The sequence below is a fragment of the Malania oleifera genome, chromosome 3 (genome assembly GCF_029873635.1).
Source record: "Malania oleifera isolate guangnan ecotype guangnan chromosome 3, ASM2987363v1, whole genome shotgun sequence".
Taxonomy (NCBI): Eukaryota; Viridiplantae; Streptophyta; class Magnoliopsida; order Santalales; family Ximeniaceae; genus Malania; species Malania oleifera.
Genome location: NC_080419.1, coordinates 109,320,009 through 109,344,552, shown reverse-complemented (window position 1 = coordinate 109,344,552; position 24,544 = coordinate 109,320,009). Strand labels below are relative to the sequence as shown.

The window sequence follows — 24,544 nt, the reverse complement described above, 5'->3', positions numbered from 1 at the left end:
TCCTCACTTTTATATATATTTTTCACTTGGGATGATTGAAGCTTCTTGCTTATCGCTCAATTAATAAATTATCTCTTTTCAAAAAAAAAAAAAAAAAGATTGAAAGAAGAAGAAAGAAATTGAGAAGAAGAAGAAGAAGATGGAGAAAGGAAATAGTAGTAATAGTAATACGAAATGCCACTTCTTCTAGCCTCTTCTTCCTAGTTTTCACCGTGAACTCGTATGTTTCTCTCTCTCTCTCTCTCTCTCTCTCTCTCTCTCTCTCTCTGAGCACTACGTGATAATTAATAATGGGGATGATGAGTGCGGCTGCAAAAAAGAAATATCGTCGAGAAGCTGCATGTCCGGCAAGCTTTGGCCGGTGAAGATGAACGCTCGGCGTCTCCAGGACGGCTAGTCGGAGTTTGCCGGAGAGCATGACTTGCACGTGGGTGACTTCTTGGTGTTCATGCACGAAGGCGACATATACTATGTCATGATCTTTGACCCTACTGCCTGTGAGAGGGAATACCCACCATGTGAGATTGGAAGATGATCAAAGTCAAATGAAATATCAAAGTTGGAACCCAGATCTCTCTTTAAAGGAAGATTTTAATGGTAATGTGCGTGTGCAAGTGTATACACATTATAATTATTTTTTTTTGCTAATCATCCTTTTATAATCATGAAACAAAACTTGACGGATCGGCGAGAGAAACTAATCTCACGTCTGCATGTACGGCACCTTCCACATGTGCAGGAGTAAATCGCGGATGTGCACTCGAAATGGTAGGGTTCGAACTTTCAACCTCTTCATCAAGTGGCTTACGAGAATTCATCCTTACCACCCGAGCTTATGCCCAAGGGCTTTTTGGTCATCCATCTTGTACATTATTTCAAATGTCTTTTTAAATCACTTTTTTAATATTATTAATATGTTAATTCCAAACTCATTACCTTTCTCTAGAAGTTTATATAACATATGACAATATTTATTATTATCATCCTCATTAATATTATTAAAAAGTATTATTAAAATTATTACTATTATTATTATTAAGTTGGGTTTATAGTGAAATATTATTAAAAGATATTTCAGTCATTTTTAATAATTAGAAGGGTATTACGGTCAGTTGACATTTTTATGGAAAATGCCAGCTGTTACATCTTGTACGTAATATAAAATACAAAATTTCTCCTTCTGTAGTTAGCATGTAAATCATGAGGCCCTTTTCCCTATACATGTTTACTTTATTTTACTTGAAATTTTAAATTTCTCTCAATAATATTTTTATGGTTTGTTTGATAAAGATTTTACTTGGAAAAAAGAAAAGAAAAGAAAAATAAGAAAGAAACTCATTTTTCATTACATTTTCCTTTTACGTTAAATATTATTAAAAATAAAAGTTTGTTTTAATATGATCTAATAGTTTAAAAATATAAATATTAATAATCTGTAAAATAAAAAATTTGTTTATGGGTTCTAAATATTTTTTACTTTCCTTTTCTTTTTTCTTGATAACCAAACATGAATTAAATTTCCTTAATATATATTTTTATTTCCTTTTCCTAATACTTTTTGAGTTCCAAACGTGACCTTAAGCTCTATAAAGAACTAGTAAACACTAAAAAAGGAAGAAAAATATCAAGAAATTTGCATTTTCATATTTGGTTATCAAGGAAAGTGAAAAAGAAAATAAAAACTACACCAAATCTAGAAGAAAATTTTGATTCTACTAATAATTAATTTTCGGTTTTTTTCATACTTTCAAACATATTAAAATAGACTATTATTTTCAATAGTATTTAATATAAAAGGAAAATATAATGAAAAATAAATTTTCTTTTCCTTCTCTTTTCCTTTCATTTTCTCAAGTAAATTTTTTCATTCAAATAGACCATTCTGCTGCTTTTGAGAGCATAACTTTTAGACCTTAGATTTGAATTTGAGTAAATTTTTATAAACTTTAATACAATTTTTATTATATTTTATTGAAATCTAATACAAACCCAAATCTAAAACCCTTTCAAACATAGGGTTCGAAACGACTGTGTTTTTGTTTCAAAGATTGTGAAGACATGTTGAAGAAGGGAGGAGAGATGGTTCATCCTAAAGAAGAAACATTTGTTCAACGAGAGATCCCTATTTTCTATGCATAGTAAAGTCTTATAACATTACTTTATCAAGACTGGCATGTAAGTTTTGTAATTTATTATTTTCACAAAAAAAAAATTACGACCCGTTTGAATGAAAGATTTTGATTGAAAAAGGAAATGGGAGAAAAATGAGAAAGAAATTTATTTTTAACTATATTTTTTCTCTCCACCAAATATTAGTAAAAAATAAAATTTGATTTAATATGATTAAAAATCAAGAAGTATCAAATGTAAAGGGTGTATAAAATAATATTTTTATTTATTAATTTGAAAAAATCAAATATGAAAAAAAATGAATTCTTTCTCATTTTCCTTTTGTTAAGATTTTCAAGTTCCAAACAAATACTTAGATATTGCATGAACATAAAGATTTTTGGGATTTGAATCAATGTAGATTTATGTAAATTTGAAAAAAAATTAATATAATTTTCTACTCCTTTTTATTCAAATCTATACAAGTATAAAGTTCAGAGTCTGAATTTCATTAATTATATTTTACATACAAGACACAAGTTGCAACATTTGTACATCGTCCAATGTGCCTTCTTTATTTTTTATTTTTTATTTTCTTGAGGTGGATTGAAAATCTCACATATCTCTAAAGAGAGAGAGACACACACACACATAATTTGTCAGATATAATAAATTAGGGTATTCAAAGAGGACGGACCAAGCTTATGTTGGAAATGGTTGGTGTGACTTTGATGTTGGAAATGACATAAAGGGGGGAGATGCACTGATATTTCAGCTCATTAAAAATGGAAGAAAGCCCACTTTTAACGTTGTTGGTAAGATTAATTTAACTGCTTTGTAAACATTTATTATTAGTCAGTCTTTTTTTTTAATTTGTTTCTTCATTTTCATGCATGGAAATATGGAACTGACTTGGTAAGAATAAATTATGTACCACAAAAGTGAAGTGAGGGCACCTGAAAACAGTTGGAATAAAAATCTTTGTGTGAACATGTTGAGTGCTTCTTTTAGGCTTTCTGCCGAACATGTGGTGTGCATAAATTGATAAGTAGTCCTTTATCCGATCTGCGTTTCCTTCTAAAGCTATCTGCAACTAGTTGCTTAGTGTTCAATGCGCCCAGCTTTTTCCCAAATGGGAGCCCAAGATGTTTATAAGGTAACTCTACTTTGATTTCTGCAATTCCGCTCTTGTGAAAATTGACATTAAGGCTTTAGAGGAATTCAAATCACTGCTTCTGATTTCTCTCCATTCAGGTTTGCAAAACATAATCATACCATCCATGAATTGACTATGAATGATGGTTAGGTAGAATGCAAGTGAGACAGTTGATTTGCATTCTAAAATCCATGAACTTCATTTAGCCTGCAATTCCACCTTTTGCATCATTGTGCTTGGAAAATTTCACAGTTGAAATCACATTTCAACATTCCAACCAGTAAAAATATCTCTGGGAGAACATGGTTTCCTGCAACTTGAATTTGTTTGGGTCCAAATTCCAAACTGCTGATGATGCCCCCTGATTTACATTCAACAGTAACCCATTTAAATTCTGCATCTTTCCTACCCCATAGTATGAAGCTAATTTCTTATCAAAATATGCCTGCAGCTTTGTTTCTTGAATCAAATTGGGTTAATTTGCCTTATCACTCTCCTCTTTTGTTTTCATCTGTTCTTCGCAATCTGCTGGACTATCCACGTGAGACAATTCATCATGATGCTGTGAGAGGACCCAAAACATTCTTTGGCACCAATATTTAAGGTCTAATTTTTTCCCCCCCTCCCAGTTCCTTTCTTTCCTACCTTTTTCTTCTTGCTCAAATAGAGTTTGCATTATGTCTTCGTCACCACTGTTGTCAAATAAGCCTAGATTAAATGCTTGGTTTCATATTTGTATTACTTCTGTTCTAAGCAATATGTTTCTGTTCTCCATTCCATCATTTGAAACTGAAATATCTTCAGGACCTTTCCTTTCCTCCAAGCTTGAATCATTTTGCCCTTTGACTTGTTGGCTTTTGGACAACAGTTGCCATCAGATTTTTGGCCCCTTTCCACAGGCATCCATTTCTTTATTCTTTTTTGCAGTCAGTCTCTTTCAACTATTTTTCTCTTGGGTTGCCTTCATTGTAATATTCCAGTCAAGCTTGAAGTTTAAATAAACAAATAAATAAAGATGAAAAATTATGGGGTCACTGGTGATTATTTTTAATATTTTGGTGCAAGATGAGCATACACTAAGCTTTCCCCAACTGGAAAAAGAAAAGTTGTAGTGGGTAAAATCTTATAAGCTTATTTCTGCCATTGCAGAAGTCGCCATTCCTACAAGGCAGCAGCGTTGTTGTATTGCTGCCATAAATCGGCATAGCCTCAGACCTCAGGGCATCTCAATTGGTAAGTAAATGCCACATTTGGTCATTGAACCAAAAATGGGTCATAATTAAGATCTTTTTCCCTATGCATGAATTGAAGGCAATGTGTTTAATTTTTTACAGAATTTTCTCATATTAGTTATCAAGAAAATTTAAAAAAAAAATAAAAAATATATTGAATCAATTGTTAAAAAGGTAATTTATAATTTTATTAATATAAATATATAAAAAGAAATGCTGCGTGTGAGGAATTGTGTTGAAGCTGCAGTAGTGACTTGCAGTCCCTGCTGTAATACTTCTATACTCTTCCACTCACAGCACTCTCCACACACTTTATGCAGACAACACTCTCCACACATTATAATAATGCAGCCAACAGCTTCTACAGATACGCCTAAAGCCGCTTCCTTGGAATTGATCTTCTGTATGCGTTTGACTAGTGTTAAAAGGATTCATTTCTTGACCTGAATGTTCAAATTTCAAAGACTCTGTCTCGACTTGCAAACCCTAGGCCAAGCCGACGAGGTGCAGCGGCACTCGCCGACGGTCTCTGTGTGTGCTAGGTGGGTTTGGCCACAGTGAGAAAAGGCGTTAAGTGGAGACGATTTGGGAGGCTTCCGGAAGGAGGCGGCGTTTTTCATTCATGTGAATTGCCGGAGGAGCTCTATTTGTAGAGCAGTTGTTGGAGTTTTTTTCCTTGGAGTAACAGATTTAACACGTATCAATTTGAGAATTATTTTTTTAAAAACAAATCTCACTACTTGGAGCAGTGATATTTAATCAAATCTCGCTACTTGAAATAGTGAGATTTGTCACGTGTCAATTTAAGAATTATTTTTTTTTAAATATTATTTAATATCTATATTTTAAAAAATAATAAATAAGGAAAAAACTCGGTTCTTTGTACTGTGGTATTTTTTGGTTCGTTGGATGGATCGTCTTGTGTGGCCAGCCCCAAAATGTGCAGAGTTGGATGGCCCACGTCAGCCCAAATTTGTCAGTATCTGATTGGACAATATCAAATTGGTGACAGAGAGTTTAGTCTCTTTGGACGGCAGCAAATCCCAAGATGGGATTTAAAATTTTTTATAGAAATAATTACTAAATATGTTTATATACATTATATTATTTTTATTACTTATTAGTATCCGTAGTTGATGAATGCTAGCAAAAATAGGATGGTAGGAAATAATGGCTATATGCAGGCTGCTGTGCATGCTCTACAGCAACTGTTCAGAATTCTGACCTGCAGATCACATCCATTACTGACATGCACAATAAAAATATAATTCACCTTTTTAGTAATTCATTTCTAAAAAAAAAAAAAGTTTCTTTAATAGGGAGGCCTAAGGGTGGTTATCGCTTGAGACTAATTAAGAAAGAGGAAGAGGAGGTCATCTGTAACACAATTCCTTAGTTCCAATTTTAAGTCTTAGCTACTTTTAAAAAAAATAATAAAAAAATTAAATATAATTTTGTTTATTTTAGCCTATTTTTTAAAAATATCTTTACTCATATTAATATTTAAATTAGAAGGATCCGACACTTTCATTTATTAAGTCAAATGATAAAAATACTTATCATAGATAGTGCTGGATCTTGGGGATAATAATAATAATAATAATAATAATGCAATTATAATTTTACAAAAAATTCATTAATATTGTATTGCTGCCCCCTTATGTTTTTGGATCCATTTAAATGTATATTAAGATCAGGCAAGACAACAAAATTAAGAAGTGTATCCTCATTTCAAAATTGTTTCATATACTATTCAAAATTTTGAATTTAATATTTTTCATAACAAATTTGTATGATATCCCCCCGTAGTACAAGCATCAAGTTATCTTTTACTTTACAAGCCAAGAATTAATTAAAGTATTATACAATATACATTGGAAATATTTTCTACCCTTTTTATAAAATATTAAAACTCAAATCCATCTCTAAATTCCAAAATTATGATTTATTTTAATTTCTCTTTTACCTATCTAACTCCTAATCTTTCAATTTTTCTTTTTTAAAAGATTCTATAATGATAATGATAAATTACAATAAGACACGTAAAAAGTGAATGCTTAATAAAAATAAGTTTAACAAAAACTATTGTTTAATAATTTTTTTTCAAGGGGATTTTAGAAATTAGCTCAGCACTCATATGCTATATTTGTTAACATTTTTATTCAATATTGTTATCTAATTTCACATTTAATACATATATATTTTATTTTATTTTTTAAAATTTTAATTTTGAATTTTTAAAGAAATTTTAATATTTCATCTTTAATATTTTGGAACTACTATTCATGTGAAATTGACATGCAGAGCAGCTGCAGGTATAGCCATTATTTCCTGCCATCCTATTTTTGCTAGCATCTATCCAACTAGGATACCAATAAGCAATAAAAATAATATAATATATATAAATATATTTAGTAACTATTTATATAAAAAATTTTAAATCCCATCTTGTGATTTGCTACTGTCCAAAAGACTAAGCTGCCTGTCAGCCATCTCATATTGTCCAATCAGAAGCCGACAAATCAGGGTTTGGGGCTGTCCACCCAAGACGATCCATCCAACGAACCAAAAAATACCACAACACAAGGAACCGAGTTTTTTTCCTCATTTATCATTTTTTAAAATATAGATATTAAATAATAATTTTTTAGAAAAATAATTCTCAAATTGACACTTGGCAAATCTCGCTACTTCAAGTAGTCAGATTTGGTTAAATATCGCTACTCCATACACTATATAACAATCATACACTATAAATATATATACATTAACTATATTTAATTAAATAGGAAAATATTTATATATTTTATTATTGAGTAGGAAATATTTAAATGTTATGTTCCATTTATTACCGCTATCTGTAGCACAAAGAGAGTCGATGATCCATCAATTTATCATACTTTTTTTTTTTATCGAAAAGTAAATATATTGATCAAAATGAGTATTTACATGGAACACTGGGCAGATATAGGGGGGGAAATGAACTCCATCAAAATTACAAGTAATAAAGTTAACACTAGGATCTTAAGAGAGCCTGAGCAAATCTAGGGACTTTTTGACCTAGTACTGTGTATATATGTTTCTAAATGGTCACAATCAACTCCATTGGAGATATGAATTTTCCTTCACCTTTTTCCTTGTTTGCATTCCAGAATAGATAAACATAGAGGCCAAACCAACTCGCTTACCACAAAAGGGACAATACAGGTTTTCCTTCAACCCAATAGTCTATCACAAGGTAGTAGTTTCCTATAATTCCTACGAAGAGTGAAAGCAGTAGGGGGTACGTCCCTCGTCCAACCACATGGACCAAGGAACCGTAGTTCCTTTAGTTATCCAGAATTTAGAGCAAATGAAAGAGACTAGAAATGATTGAGGTCTCATTCCCAAAAGCTGAGCAATGCTCCAGGTGGTTTCGCACATCTTCACATAATCTGATTCTAAATTCTAATGGCTTTTTGTATAGTGAGAATTCATCTATAATTTCACAGTCCCTCTCCTTTCATTCAGTAGTAGTTGTAGGTCACCATCTGAGGGAATGTCATGCAGTTTTTGTTGGGAGAAGTGGGATGCATTAAGAGCCTTTACAGGTTTTTTTAGGCCCTCAGATCCCCCAGAATCCATCTCTGATTAGCAATCACCCTGGCCAATTTGCTCCAAACCGTACCATTTGTCCAAGTAAGGGAACACCCTAATGATCTCAGATCAGATAGACTAGTCATTACTCCTCCAATGACTACTACAATTATACTTATGGAGTCTTTTGCTCATTTCAAAACTTATTGTTCTTGATGTTGGGAAATAACATGAAATTCCCCAAGTGTCTGCGAGGAAGAAAGTATCAAAGGCTGCAGCACATAAAAGTCGTTAACTGTTACAGAGATATCTGATGGGGAAGATGAAAACGATGATTTCAGCGATGAAGATTTTAAGGTGGATGTGGTAGATGGTCGCCCAGAATATGGAAAGAATGGGGGTAGAAGAAAACAAGTAGCAATAAATGCTAAATCTACAACAACAGCTGCATGAAAGAAAAGAGGACAAGATAATAAGCAGCAGCCTCAGCTAGTAGGCCAGAAGCTGCTGATGGACATTTTGATGCCTGCAGAGAATCCATGTATTTCACCAGAGAAGAAGAGTAGTTCAGTGTTCGGCAGGGTAGGTGGTAATGAAGAGAAGACAGCGAGTAGCTGAGAGAAGGTGAATTCTGATTCTGCTTCTCCTTCATACGACAATCCCCCTTCGGATTGTCTTTACATTTTCGAATGTTAAACGGTTTCACCCTTCATGAATCATACAAAATGAGCTAAAATTTGTAAATTATTTCCTTCTTCTATGTTATTAACACGTTCTAGCATATAGAGTTGGGACAACACTGTCCTGTATTTAATGTTTTTTAACTTTTACTTCTTCATCATATATGTATCTATTATCAATAGGAGTTAATAGAACTTCCTCCTTTACAGATCATAGGTTATTATTTTTGTCATGCTCATGTTTAACTTTCTACATTTTGGATTGTCATTACATTTCTGATTTAATGATTGGTTCTATTGTGCCTTTGCTTAGCATTTGGTTTGTGCATTCAATGATTCCAAAGTATTCCAATGTTTTCCCTCGTTTAGTTCGAATTCCATTATCGAGAATAAAGATTTTTCATTGAAGCTGTTCATTCATATCTAAATTCGCAACTTGGTATTAATTAACAAAAAATCTTAATTTATATTTAAAATAATAAGACATACCCTCCTTTCCATATCAATCTTATTATGAACAAAAGATTAATGCTCCATGCCAAGGAATCTATTAGCAATATGTTTGTGGTCAAAACATTAAAATTCTTATGTTCATGAAAATTTTGTATCTTTAGTAACACAATTCTGAAGCATCCGAAAGACGAAGGATACAATGATGCCACGAACCAACTGTTGTAGAAATACAAATGGCTCGGTATACACTTTTTAGGATTATATTTTTTTGGGTAGTTCTAAAGATAAATCATCATATCATACAGCTCTTTTACTGAGTATACATTTTAACCCTATTCAAGTTGAATTGCACCTAATTGAATTCTTTCCTTCTTCCTCGGGGCCCCGTTTGGTGTTACTTTCAATATTGTGAAAATAAAAGTGGAAATAAAACCTAAGAAGCATACATAGAGAGACTAAATTATATTTCACAACATTACATTCACGAGATTCGTATACATTGAACCTATCAAATTACTATACTAATTTCGGCACAGTCTTGTTTACAAATTGAGCATATCCATCCACGCACCTGTGCAAAGAAAATATTATTCAAATACAATTGATACCAGTATGTTCACAACGTTACATTCACGAGAATCGTATACATTGAACCTATCAAAATATTATACTAATTTCGACAGAGTCCTGTTTACAAATTGACCATATCCATCCATGCACCTATGCAAAGAAAACATTATTCAAATACAATTGATACCATTATGTTCACAATGTTACATTCACGAGATTCGTATACATTCAACCTATCAAATTACTATACTAATTTCGGTAGAGTCCTGTTTACAAATTGACCATATCCATCCACGCACCTGTGCAAAGAAAACATTATTCAAATACAATTGATACCAGTATGTTCACAACGTTACATTCACGAGAATCGTATACATTGAACCTATCAAAATACTATACTAATTTCAACAGAGTCCTGTTTACAAATTAACCATATCCATCCACGCATGATGCAAAGAAAACATTCTTCAAATACAATTGATACCAGTATGTTCACAACGTTACATTCATCAGATTTGTATACGTTCAACATATCAAATTACTACACTAAATGATACCTGCTTGTCACTTTACCTATTGCTGCTCTATAGATTCAGAATTAAGAAAATTACATTATGTACAAATGATACTCCAAACAATTACATTATGTACAAATGATACTCCAAACAAATACATTATGTACAAATGATATATTCTATACAAATATGTGCTGTACAAATGAAGTCATTAATAAATACATTATGCCCAAATGAATAATGAATAAATACATTATGTACAAATGAAGTTGTAAACATATATCTGATGTACAAATGAAAGTATGAACTAATTAACAAATACATATATCGCCTACTCGGTACCGCATGGAGGTCGTCTCCAGTGTCGGGATGGCTACCGTCTGCATCTGCCCTCACCTAGCTGCTCGTCCGCGTCTGGCATCCGGTTACGTCGAGGGGCTACATGTCTGTCGTCTCCGCCCATATGTATTGGATAATCCATCTCTAGGTGAAGCAGACAGGGAGCTATGTCGTATGTAGTCTCTGGACGAGTCTGAGCTGGCAACCCGGGTGCGTCCACCTCCTCCACATCGAGAGGGTCGTCTAGTAAGTACGACATCAACGGCGTCGCGGCAGAGTCAGATCGATAATCCGCCGGTCTACTGGAAGGTCCCGCAAAATCAGCAGCTGTCAATGGGGCATACGATGCGGACGGCCCAAACACATACTCCTCATGTACAATGGGCGGTGAGAAGGCCGGACTCGATGGACGGCTGGAGGTAGCTGCTCGACCTCCTCCTACTGGAGCTGCTCGACCACCTCGTGGGGCCAGGGGCCGGCGTGGGGTAGGGATCCGTCGCCCGTCCTCGTAGACAATGTCCAAACCAACTCTCGCTAAATCGCTCACAGCGGGGTCTGATGATAGTGAGTCGACCTGGTGTAATACGTCAGCCTGTAGTATACGAAAATAGTGCTTACAACATTGAACTACTAATGTAAACGGTAACAAATTATGTATACGTTTGAGTAAGCGTACGAGGTTCATGTAGACTGTCGCAGTCCTATCTACGAAGCGACCTGTGATCGACCTGTACTACGCGTAATACGGATCCTCCGGAAGCATCGGGCCATCTGCCCGCACTCCCTCGACGATGTACTCCCGCCTATGTCCCCACATACTCACGTACATGGCGTGCTCCGTAGCCCAATCTGCGTTCCCCCGACTGCGACCATCAATCTCGTGCAAGTCCTTCCCACGTACATCGACCCCTGAAGTACAGAAGTGACCGGGGATGCCCTGTCGAAAGCCAAACTGGTGCATCACTCGGTTTGGGAGATGACACTCGACAATATGAAAACATATAAGTGGCACTCGGGCAACCCAGAGGTCCGACCCAACTGCATAGCCAATCGGTAACAATGTCATTAGTGTAGGGCGCCAATACAAACTGCGCATATACATATAGTAAATGTCAGAGATGGGATGGGAATGTATGCAAATATTGAGAAATACTATCACACATAACCGAGACTACCTCATGTTCCCGGTGCCTGTCTAGCTCGAATCTGTATCAGGGCAGCGTGTGTTGCGCAGCGTTAGGCGCCAACAACTGATCCCTCCACCTGTACACAATGAAAAGTAAGTTAGCAAGGTGTAACCACTAGTATGTAGTACAACTGAAGGAAATGATTTTAAGTGGAGTTACTAACCTCCACGCGAGTGGAGCTGGGTCAATCGGCCGTCCGTCCGCGTCCCTTTGAATAAGACGTCGGAGACCGCGGCGCGTAGGAGCTAACGAGTGAATCTCTCCCATGCCCAAACCTGCAATAAGCGGAGTGCTCCTCCGATTTGTGAGTGCGACACGATAGTGGCGCGGCACATCTCCCGGTACAGCCTGGCTAACGTCGCAGCACCCCAACTATAATGGCGTATCTCTGCTTGTTCCGCGAGCAGTGGAAGGAACATCAAGTGTGCGTAACTCCCCGATAGGTCGCAGAACAGCATCCCACATATCAATCGTAGCATGTGGGCACGTGCGTGACACGCTATAGTGTGATCATCAGAATCAGTCGGAAGCTGGCGAAACATCTCCCCCTCTAGAAACCGCATGTGAATGCGGGCACCAACAAGCTCACCATCTGGAGGCACCACTCCTAATAATCTCCCTCACATGCGGCGAAGTCCTCCCCCCTGACCGACGCCTCCATCCTGTACTGGTCCAGCTGTATGACTAGTGACGGGCAACCCATCAATCAGTAGCCCGAACAACAGCGTAACATCCTGTAATGTGATAATGGCCTCCCTGTGCGGCAAGTGGAAAATGTGTGTCTCTGGCCTCCATCGCTCGACCAAGGCGGTCACAAGATGCCAATCCAACTGGATATGGCCAATCTGATATATCCCATAAAAACTCGCATCACGTATCCAATCAATAATGCGAGGGTCTGCGCCTATCCTATCCTATACGCTCTGACTGCCCCCTCAGCAATATAACACGTCAGCATGCAAATCGGTCCACGCCCGACTGGACCGGTGCCGATCGCTCATACTCAGTACAGTAGTATCGTACAGCCCTAGATCGATCCTGCAAACAAGCCAGAATATTGAAAGCATTAACATAGAAATCATAAGAATTGAGTATCTGTCCTCGGTGCTTTGTATGGTGGAACCGAACAAAAATCTCAGGGTTTATCCTATATGTGTACAAATGAAAATATCTCACCAAATTTTCATCTGAACATACACTATTCTCGATTGATGGACACAGTGACTCAATTGCTTAGAGACAAATTGAGCATGGAGCATTCGCGTGTTCACCAAAAAATGAAAGCGGTCTGAGGATTTAACATTTGGAAACAAATTGTTCAGAAGGAAGGAGTAGAATGGCAGCTGAAAACTTGTCGTGACGCGAGGAGTATGAGTACGCAAATCCCGGATAACCTATAAGTTATAGGTCAGTGCGAAGGTCCAGCTGCATCCCCAGGTTGGGTCCTTCTCGGACATCTTGTGTGGTTATGTCCTTCTTGACGGCATATGCTACATGTGATATGTTTCCGACCTTCCCGAGCATCCATCTCGTTATGTATACGTGAGCTCCTAGGCCGACCTTTATGTCGAGCGTATGCAGGATTTGCCTACAAGTTTGGCAACAAGCAAGTTAGCCAATATGCCTCATGCATGATTGGATAAAATTCAACAGCATATGTTGCATAGTGCGCGGCAGTGCTCCAATATGGCTTAACAAATTGGCTCGCATTTAGCCGTGTCTCGGCACAGGCTGCAAGAAGGTGCGAGCAGGGATAGTGTAAAGATTGCCACTTCCTGCAGGAGCATTCGCACCTCTGGATTCTCAAAGTTTGGACATTGTTTCCTTTATGGGGTCCTCGCTGCGCAGTTGTGATGCTAAAAGCACCCCTAGACCGGTTGAACATCGTGACTCGTTGTCCGGTCGCCTTCAGCTTCTTTCTTTCCATCGCTAGCAATATATGCAGAGTTAATGTATTTCCTCCAGATATTGCTTTACAAGCAGCCTCCCGTCTGCTATTAAAGTAATGTGCAACGCGATAAAATGTTAGTTGCACAAGAGCCGTTATGGGAAGGCTACGTGCGCCTTTTAGGATGACGTTGAAACATTCGACCAAGTTGGTGGTCATGTTTCCATACCTCTTTCCACCGTCGTGGCACTAAGTCCACATATGAGGAGGGATCTGATCGAAGAAAGACTTGGCTGGCTCTCCACCCTCATCGAATATCCTCTCCATCCAGGTGTCAAATTTTCTCACCTGATGCTCCCTTCCTGCTCGCTCAGCTATTCGCTTCATATTGACACTCCGCACTTTCGTATTAAAATTGCTCACGACATGTTGAAGGCAAAATCGGTGGTGCGCACGTGGTGGTTGCCAATTAGGATTGTGCTGCATCGCAGCAATAATCCCTTGATGTCGATCTAATATGAGGCAAATGTCATCCCTGTCGGTAATTAAACACAGAGAACACAGAAACCAATTCCATATGTCGAGGCTTTCCTCTTGCACAATATCGAATGCAAGGGGAAATATTTGCCTATTTGCATCGGGGCACGTCGCAATAAGGAGTTTGCCCTTGTACTTACCGTACAAGCGTGTCCCGTCCACACATATAACGGGAGGGCAGTGACGAAAACCCTGAATAGATGCTGCAAATGACCAAAATACAGATACGAAGGTTGCGCTGTTAGTGCTACCTGGAACAGGATTTGACCCCCACCTGACTATAGTCCCAGGATTGTACACGCGCATCACTTCCATCCACTTCGGTAACGTTTCATACGATTTCTCCCAATCACCAAAGACTTGGGCTATTGCCTTCTGTTTTCCGAACCAAACCTTCTTATAAGAGATTGAATACCCGAATCGACGATCAATGAACTCCTTCAATGTAGCGATCAACGTCAACGCATCTCCCCTTATCATATTCACTATCTCCCCAGCAATGAAGGACGATGTGATTTGGTTATGGTCCTGCGATATAAGTTCATTCAGACACGTATGCGGACCACTATATTGGGTGATTTCGAAAAAAACGGTGTATCATCCGATACATGGCACACAATCTCCACATGCAATCGTGGTCCTTACACCTAACAACCCACAACTCAGGTGTAGATCGCACCACGTGGAAGTCATGGTGGGTGCGAGCGTGATATACTCACACTGTGGCGATCAGCTGATCCTTCGAACCGAAGAGCATCCCCTTACTCAACTCAGAGGATTCTTCCTAACGAGTGACGCGTATGGGAAGCTCATCGACCGCAGTTAAATCTGCAGCAGCTAGGTCAATATGACCGTACATCGGAAGCTCGCCGATGAATTGTGCGTCAAACGTTGCGTCGTCTGTGTCATGGTGAGGTAAGTTCACATCATCGGGGACATAATTTAACCCTTCACCCATTTCCTGCTCGTGCATGTGTTCGTCTTCAATATGAACATCGTTCGTAATGTTCATGCCCTCGTCCAATGCATCGTTCGCAATGGCGAACAACGATGCTGGTCCCGCACTCGGGACATCTTCGCAACCTCCCTGCGGAAACGTGTGAGGAACAGGTGCTTCGTACTCCGACGGCTGGAATGACGATCCTGGATATTCGTTAAAATCGACCGTGGACATAGCACGAACCTCCCCACCAACATCGACCTGATGTGTTTGTTCGGTGTCTTCACCGACTTCATCCAATTGCTCCGCGGGTGCATCTGGTTGCCTAACTGCGATTACACCCACTTGAGGAATGGTCTCGACATACAATTGCATCGTTAAATATGTCTCACCGACACAGTGCGCGTCCAATACAATGTGCAACCCATAATCATCTGATATCGGAACAGCCTCGTAGAACACTGTATTATTTAACTCTCGCGCAGGGTATCTTGCGGTCACCCGCAATGCATATTGATCTGGATCAATATGCAAATATTTATATATCTTCGTATATAATTTACTTAATTTACACCTACGGCCAATTCAAATAAGTCGAACTGGCCGACTACTATACCTAACACCATCTAATGCGGTTATAATGTTCCCCCCTATATATAAAAATACCGTGACTGGATCACTGCTTGAGCTTCCTGCCATTTAGATCGGCGATCGGGAAATAAAAAAAACCTACGCAAGACAAAATTGTATGTATAAGTGATGTGTAAATGAGACGAAATAACTAATAACTACAAATCAAATAGATGTATACAAATTCTAATGAATGAATGAACTTAGAGTTTGGACCTAACTTTCCCACCAAGAAAATAAATAGATGAATTCAACGTCTATGAATAAACAACATGAATATGTATTGATTTTCCCCATATGACATATACTTCGAATTTTCCCAAAATTGTAATTCAACTTAGAATCCAAAGAACTATGAAATGGTACTCTTAAGAGTAATTTTTCCAAAATGGTACTTCGTACTCTGCCTCATTATGGGTTAGGTTGCACTTAATTTGAAGTTCAATTTTGTTAAGTAGCCTTTTGAGGATTCATTGCTAATCCGAACAGTCATACTCAAAGGTGTTGAAGGGATCTTTTGAAAAAATGTTACTTAGGACGCATAACATCCCGATTCGTGAAATGGGAATGGGATCGTCTTATGGAAAGTGCTTTAAAATGTAAACACTACATTTATATCGATATATTGGTGAAAAATGCATAAATTCGGGGAGGAAAAAACTCATTACTACTCTCCTCTAATAATGTGACCTTTTAGCTATCATCTCTACGGTGTTCCAAGTCAGCGTCATCGACGGTGACTAGTCGAGGCCGGCTTCGCCCTCGTACCATTGGATCTTTAATGGTGCTCTGTGGACTGTGGCCTCCTTAGGCACCCCCCACCCTAGGATCTTATACATATGGGGCTTGTCTCATGATGAATTCCCCACCTTATCTGCTCTTACTTCCTTTGGATATTTTTATTTATTTTAAATATAATTTTTGCAAGTTTCAGTTTTTTAGTGTGATTGGTGAACTAAATTATAAGGTAATTTTAATAAAGTATATTAATTTAGACAAAGACACTAATCTTCCCAAAAATTTGATAAAAAGACAATCACATATCCTAAGGTTTCAAGAATTTTAAATATTATACTAGGGGTTTTAAGAATTTGAAGAACGTCCGCTGACATTTCAAGAATTTCAATGATCTCTCTTGAGATTTGTTAAAAATGCACAAATCTCACTTTAAAATTTGCAAAAAGACAAGTTTTTTTTTTAAAGATAAATTTCATTTTCTTTTAACAAACATCAAATGAAGTTTTTAACATTTTTGATACTTTAGGAGACGTCCGTGACATTTTTGAAATTTCAGGAAAGATATTTGTCTTTTAAGCAAACTTAAAAAAAATGAATATCTTTTATCCTATTAATTATTGTATTCTAGTAATCATAAGAGAGGGAGAGGGGACTTAATCCCATCACTAGGACCTCTTATTTGACAATAAGAAATTCACAAATGATACTCCTTATATTATAATTATAAAGTTCTATTCTAATCTATTCCAAATGTTTCAAACATGCGGCTCAACTTGAACTTTATTATGTGGTTGGTTCAAGGTATGAGCTTGATTCATTAGGAATTGAAACTAAAATTCAAGGAAAACTAAAGCTTGAAATCAAATATAAGAAACATCAAAGGCACGTGTATATATATACTCTATGCGTTATCTATGAAATATATCATAGGCATTACATTCTTAAATGAGCTAAAATTATTAAAGTTTGTGTAGGAAATAAAATAAGTCAAAATTAAAATTCTAAATCTCGTTAACTCATAGAAAAGTATATGCACTTTATACGATAAATGACGATACAATTTATAATTACAATGTGCACTCGCATTAACTCAACGCATCAATTAAAACCATACAATTTACATGTTCTTGAAAAACTTTAGGGGATGTGTCCAATTATATTAAAAACAGCAGAAGAAAATTCAAGGATTGAATAACAAAATTTCCCATTTTGAAGGTAAACCATATGATCTAATTATAATTGCACAATTATATTAAAAAGAGCAGAAGGAAATTCAACAAATTTAGTGAGTGGAGGAAACTTCAACAAATTCTAGGGCAGGAAAGATAATGCATTTTACAATGAAACAAAAATCAATATATATATATATATATATATATATATATATATATTGAACAACAGTTTGAACGGAAAAAATAAAATATTCTCAGCAAAAAATTAAATTCAAATACCAAAAAAATGAAATACAAACCTTAAGAAAAGTGTTTATCCACGAATCTTTCAACACAAATCACAAAATCTGTCTCTCCGATTATCAAAGCTTTGGATGAAATAAAAATAATTTAAAAATCTATGCACTGAACATGGAAAACATAACATACCCCATCTCCTTATATAACTCTCGATTTGATGAAGCCCGCAACGGTCACCTGCTTCGGAGTCTCCTCTCCTTCAACGGTAACCTGCTCAGCTCTGCAACAGGTACTGTCTGTTCGCGCAAGAAAGGAGGAAGAACGGGCGAGGTTATTACGAAGCAAATCTCACTACTCCAAGTAGCGAGAATTGCCACGCGTCAAAAGCCGGGTGGATGATCATTTAAATCTCGCTACTCGAAGTAGCGAGATTTACCACGCGTCGAAAGGCGGTCGGCAGAGCATTAATTATCCTAACAAAATCTCGCTACTTGGAGTAGCGAGATTAACCACGCGTCAAAAGGCGGTTGGCAGAGATTTACCACGCGTCGAAAGGCGGTTGGTAGAGCATTAATTATCCGAATAAAATCTCGCTACTTGGAGTAGCGAGATTTGTCACGCGTTAGCATGAGCCCTTTAGTCAAAAGTAAATCTCGCTACTCCAAGTAGCGAGATTTGGTTAAATATCGCTACTTGGAGTAGCGAGATTACGTTAGAGTCATTCTGGGAAATACATCCCAGAATGAGGTATTATTTAATATATTTTTTAAAAAAAAAGTTAAAACGGGAAAAAACTCGCAGTTGCTGCCATCAGAAAGGCATTTGCACTAAAAGGTTTTCCTCAAGTTTTTTATTAATATTTGTCATGTATTTATACAAGTAAAAAGGGAATCACAGCTTGTTGCACAATCGGAGAGAAAAATGGAGAAACATGGAAGAGGGAGCTTTACAAGAAATATTTTTATCAATGTTAATATGTCCCCTCAAGTGCAATGTGTGTCAAGAACATTGAGACTCGACAGAAAATGAAGGAATTTTTCCGAGACCAACGACTTGGTGAAGCTATCTGCAATTTGATCCTTTGAGCTGAGAAAGGAGACTGTCGGTGATTTTGCTGCCACTCAGTCACGGACAAAATAAAAATTGATGTCCATGTGTTTTGTTCGAGAGTGATAAATTGGGTTAGCTGCAAGGTAGGTGGCGCAAATGTTATCATACCATAAGGTTGGAGCATGTGAGAGATAAATCCGTAGCTGATGCAGAATTGTTTTTAACCAGATATCTCAGCTGCAGTAGTGGCAATGGAGTTGTGTTCAGCTTATGTTCTTGATCTATCACGCCTCAAATCCGGAAATGGGGCATAAGGGTGAAAAAGTAATCTAATCCGTCCCTGTATCATACAAATCATCCACAGATATAGTACAAAGGATGAGGGTCTGACCCCGTGGGGTTCCCAGGCACCCTATACACATCCAACACCACAGAATATACGCAGCGAAAATAGGTCATTCTATACACATACAGTACCATACCAGAGTCTATACAAGATCAGAAACAGCCTCTATCACAAATGTACAAACGGGTGCCCAAATACATCTCAAAATGGCAACCCACCAAAATACAGTCTTAGCACTTACCCAAGCGCTAATCGTAGCACACCGGCTACTACGCTCCCTACACCAAGACGCTAGTTCCGATTACTTGAAGGACCTATAGAAATGTACGTACAGTAGGGGTGAGACACCTCTCAATAAGGAAGAACACAGGTTATATCAGTGTGTGGCATTTGAGTGTTATCATGATGCAACATACACACAGTTAAATGCAGTCCAGTACTAATTTTACACAGTGCATACACGCACACACACACATGATCAGCAATCCCGATGTCGTCACACCCTTCAGCCCGAAGCCGGCCTGCAACATACGGCGTTGGCCCGTAGCCAACCCGCGTAACACAGCGCCACCGGCACAAGGCTAGTCCCCGACTCCCATGGCATCGTACCAGCGTTAACTGGTGGATCCACACCCTTCGGCCTGATTTGCCGGAATAAGCTCACGCCCTCGGATATAGAGCCAAACCTTTGCCAACCTATGGCCAACGATTTTATACGCCCTCGGATATAGAGCCGGACACTCTCAGTACCTGAAACAATTTCGAAACCGCATTCCTACTAGCATTTAAACCAATCACACACACACATGCATGCTCATATAACCAAACAAACCACACTTATTTGGTAATCTAAAATCATGATTTTCCAAACACATACAGTTTAAACAAGTCAAGGCACGATCATCCTTATAACACAGTATAAATCAACATATACGTTCAGTTTTCAACAAAACCAGGGATGCAGGTTGTCGCCCCCTTTTTCCTAAAACTGTAATCATGAAAAACCCATAGTTTTCCCTGTTAGATTCCCCAAATGAGTAGCCAAAACACACAGAGGACCGTGAACCACAGTTTCACCAAGTCCGATTTTAAAAATACCCGATATAAACACAGTTCCCTTTACATTTTACCCAAATAGCAATTCCCGAATTCTAAGGCCCTAAACAGCGAACCGAGTTCCAAAACCTATAATTAATAGTACAGAAGGTACTCACAATACTGTTCTCTACTAAACAACCGGATCAGAATCGAAAACCGAGCCTTACCTCGATTTTAATCCGAAACTCGAAAATCTCTGAAACGGGATTCCAATCCATAGAACTTGTAGAGAATCCTTCCAAGATTCTCGTGGTAACTTCAGATTCACAATTCTAATGACGAACGGCGAAGAAATCTAGAGAAATAGAGAGTAGGGAGAGTTCTAGAGAGAGAGAGAGAGAGAGAGAGAAGATATTTGAGTTTTCTTAGTTGAGAAGTAAAGAAACTTTTATTTATAGCCCTTTGACCCGACCACATCTCATCGACGAATTGGGTCCTCGTCGACGAGACTATATTGTCTTCTTGTCGACGAGACGGTAACCTCATTGACGAGCCTGAGAACACTGATTTCCCGAGACTCTTAGCTTCTCCTCGTCGACGAGACTTTGAACTTCGTCAATGAGAGATACAAGGCCTTCGTTGACGAAGCCTGTTCAAATTCCCATTTTATCCCTCTCTTATTTATTTAAACTCATTTATCACGATTCAGGTTCTTACAATCTCCCCTTCTTACAAAAATTTCATCCTCGAAATTTGCAATCTCTCATTCACAAAGGCATACATACAACTGAATACATACTCGTAGCTCTAACAAGAATCTGGAGACTACTACAATGCAGCCCCATCATACACATATACACCCTTACTTATGGTGGATGAATACCATGGTTACAAATACAAACGTCTCAGGAGTTCACAATACACATACACACTCCTGACGACTAACCACCTCTCCTAACCCAAAGTAGGATAACATACAAGTGCTCAAAACAACTGTGGATACTTCTGGCGTATTTTCGTTTTCAGTTCCCAAGAAGCTTCCTCAACCTCGTGGTTTCGCCACAATACCTTCACTAACGATATCTCTTTGGTACGAAACTTCTGAACTTTACGGTCCATAACCTGAATAGGTATCTCCGCATACGCTAATGCATCCCCAATTTCCAACTCATCATAACTGATAACATGTGATAGATCCAGCACATACCTTCTCAACATGGATAAGTGAAACACATCGTAGACCTTCGAGAGTGTTGGGGGTAGTGCAATCCTGTAAGCTATCGGACTCACTCGCTCAAGTACCTCGAATGGTCCGATATACCTCGGGTTCAACTTGCCCTTCCTCCCAAATCTCATCACTCCTTTCATCAGAGCGATACGTAGAAATACCTTACCCCCCACCTCGAACTCTAAATCACGGTGGTGAACATCTGCGTAACTTTTTTGCCGATTCTGGGCTGATTTAATCCTCTCCCGGATTAAACCCACCTTCTCAGATGCCTGCTATACAAGTTTAGGTCCTAACATCTGACATTCACCAACTTCATCCCAATACAAAGGAGATCGACACCTTCGACCATACAAAGCCTCAAATGGTGTCATCCCGATACTAGCCTGGAAGTTATTATTATAAGCGAACTTTACAAGTGGGATAAACTGTATCCAGCTACCATCGAAGTCTAACACACAAGCCCGCAACATATCTTCCAAGATCTATATCATCCTCTCCGACTGTCCATCAGTCTGGGGGTGAAACGTTGTACTGAAAGAAAGCTTCATTCCTAGTGCCTCCTACAAGCTCGTCCAGAATTGAGAAGTAAACCTCGGATCTCGATCTAACACAATGGACACCGGTACCCCGTGCACTCTCATAATCTCATGCACATACATATCTGGTAACCTAGTCAAAGGATAGCTAACCTTCATCGGTATGAAATAAGCAGATTTCGTCAATCTATCCACGATCACCCAGATAGCATTCTGCCCGTGAAGCACTGGTGGCAATCCGGTCACAAAACCTATGGAAATATGCTTTTATTTTCACACCGAAATAGGCAAATGCTGCAACGGCCTTACTGGCCTCTGATGTTCAGCTTTCACTTGCTGACACATCAGACACTACTCCACGAACTGAGCAATCTTTCTCTTCACACCAGACCACCAGAAGATCTCCCGCAAGTCATGATACATCTTCGTGCTACCAAGATGTACCATATACAAAGAACGATGCGCTCCCTTCAGAATCGTCCTTCTTACCTCATCATTGTTTGAAACACATAACCTAGTCCCAAACCTCAACACACCCCTGTCAGAGATGTTAAACTCTGTAGCTAGACCCTGCTGTACCTTTTTACATAACCTCTGCCAACTCTACATCACTAGCCTGCGTAGCTTTAATACGCTCAAACTGTCACGCCCTGAACCCACAAGTGGGTCTCAGGTGTGAATATAGTAACCTAACCTGTCTCTGTATCAATTAAAACATACATGAAACAACACAAAAGATGGTCTGACCCTGTGGGGTGAATGGATGCCCTATATACATATATATAAACATCCATACTCATCAAAATATGTAGCGAAATACTGTCTTTCTATACATAAATGGTATCATACCAGAGTCTATACCATACAAGGACATACATCCCTATGAATACCATACATACAACGAGCGTCTACAAAATCCATCACGACAACCCGATTACAAAAACTCATACCTATTAGGCACTAGTAGTAGCTAAACGACACCCCTCGCTTCCGGACGCTAGGATGCTAGTTTCAGTTACCCGAAGGACCTGAAAAACATTTATATATTTGGGGTGAGACACCCCTTAGTAAGGAAGAAAGTAGGTTATATCAGTGTGTGGCATACCAGTGTTATTTTACATACTTCATAACATGATAAAATACGATACAGTTAGAGAATCCTTCCCTGATCCTCGCAGTAACGTCTGATTTACAAATCAGACGACGAACGGGGAAGAAATCGAAGAGAGAGAGAGAGAGAGAGAGAGAGAGAGAGAGAGAGATTTTCCTTCGATTTCTAGAGAGAGAGAGAGAGAGAGAGAGAGAGAGAGAGAATTTAGGGAAACTTAGTCCCAAAGCAACCAAAAATATCATTTATAGAACCTTTGACCCGAGTGGATTCATCTACGAATTGGCATCCTCGTCGACGAGTCCGCTATTAGCTTTGTCGATGAGTCGGTGGCCCCATCGATGAGTCGAATATTTCAATTCCTTCATACCTCTCAGCATTCCCTCGTCGACGAGTCTTTGAATTTTGTCAACGAGGAGCCTTCCGCCTTCGTCAACGAACCCTACTCGATTTACCATTTTACCCTTCTTTTACACAATTAACCCATATATCACGGTTCGGGTTTTTACAATCTCCCCTCCTTACAAAAATTTTGTCCTCAAAATTTGCAATCTCTCATTACAAACACATTCATACTACTACATACATATACACTCAGGCAAAGTGGCGATCATTTATATGTAGTCCCCCTACGATACATACACATATACTCTAGAGAATACGACGGCCATTTATATGCAACCCCGTTACAATACATACATACATACTCTAGAGAATACGGCGGCCATTTATACCCAGGCCGTTACGATACATACATACATACATTCCCTCACTTATGGCGGAGGAATACCGTGGTTACATTCATACACGGTCTCGAAAATTCACAATACTACAAGACTCTCCCAAAGACTAACCACACAATACTAATACGATAACAGAGTATTACATACATACATACATACTCAGACCACCCTACTATCCAAATACTACTCAAAACAATTGTGGATACTTCCAGTGTATTTCTGTCTTTAGTTCCCAAGAAGCTTTCTCGATCTCATGGTTTTTCCACAATACCTTCACCAATGGTATTTCTTTGGTACGAAGCTTCTGAACTTTATGGTCCAGAACCTGAACAGGTATTTCCTCATACGCTAGAGTATCCTCGATTTCCAACTCATCATAACTGATAACATGAGATGGATCCAACACGTACCTTCTCATCATAGATACGTGAAACACATCGTGGACCCTCGAGAGTGCTAAGGGTAATGCAACTCTGTAGGCTACCGGACCCACTCGCTTAATAACCTCGAATGGTCCGATATACCTTGAG

At 38.2% G+C, this 24,544-nt stretch overlaps 1 protein-coding gene across 2 annotated transcripts in view; it reads left to right on the top strand.

The window, feature by feature from the left end:
- Positions 1-2,715: 2,715 nt before the first annotated feature.
- Positions 2,716-24,544, top strand: part of LOC131151023 (B3 domain-containing protein REM10-like) — a 46,533-nt gene continuing 24,704 nt past the window's right edge. The window contains exons 1-2 of one of the 2 annotated variants that reach the window (XM_058102184.1): positions 2,716-2,924; positions 4,415-4,498. The gene's annotated coding sequence lies outside the window, so the exon portion shown is untranslated. Of the gene's footprint in view, positions 3,266-4,414; positions 4,499-24,544 lie in introns of both variants that reach the window. The other variant, XM_058102182.1, reaches the window with a different exon arrangement.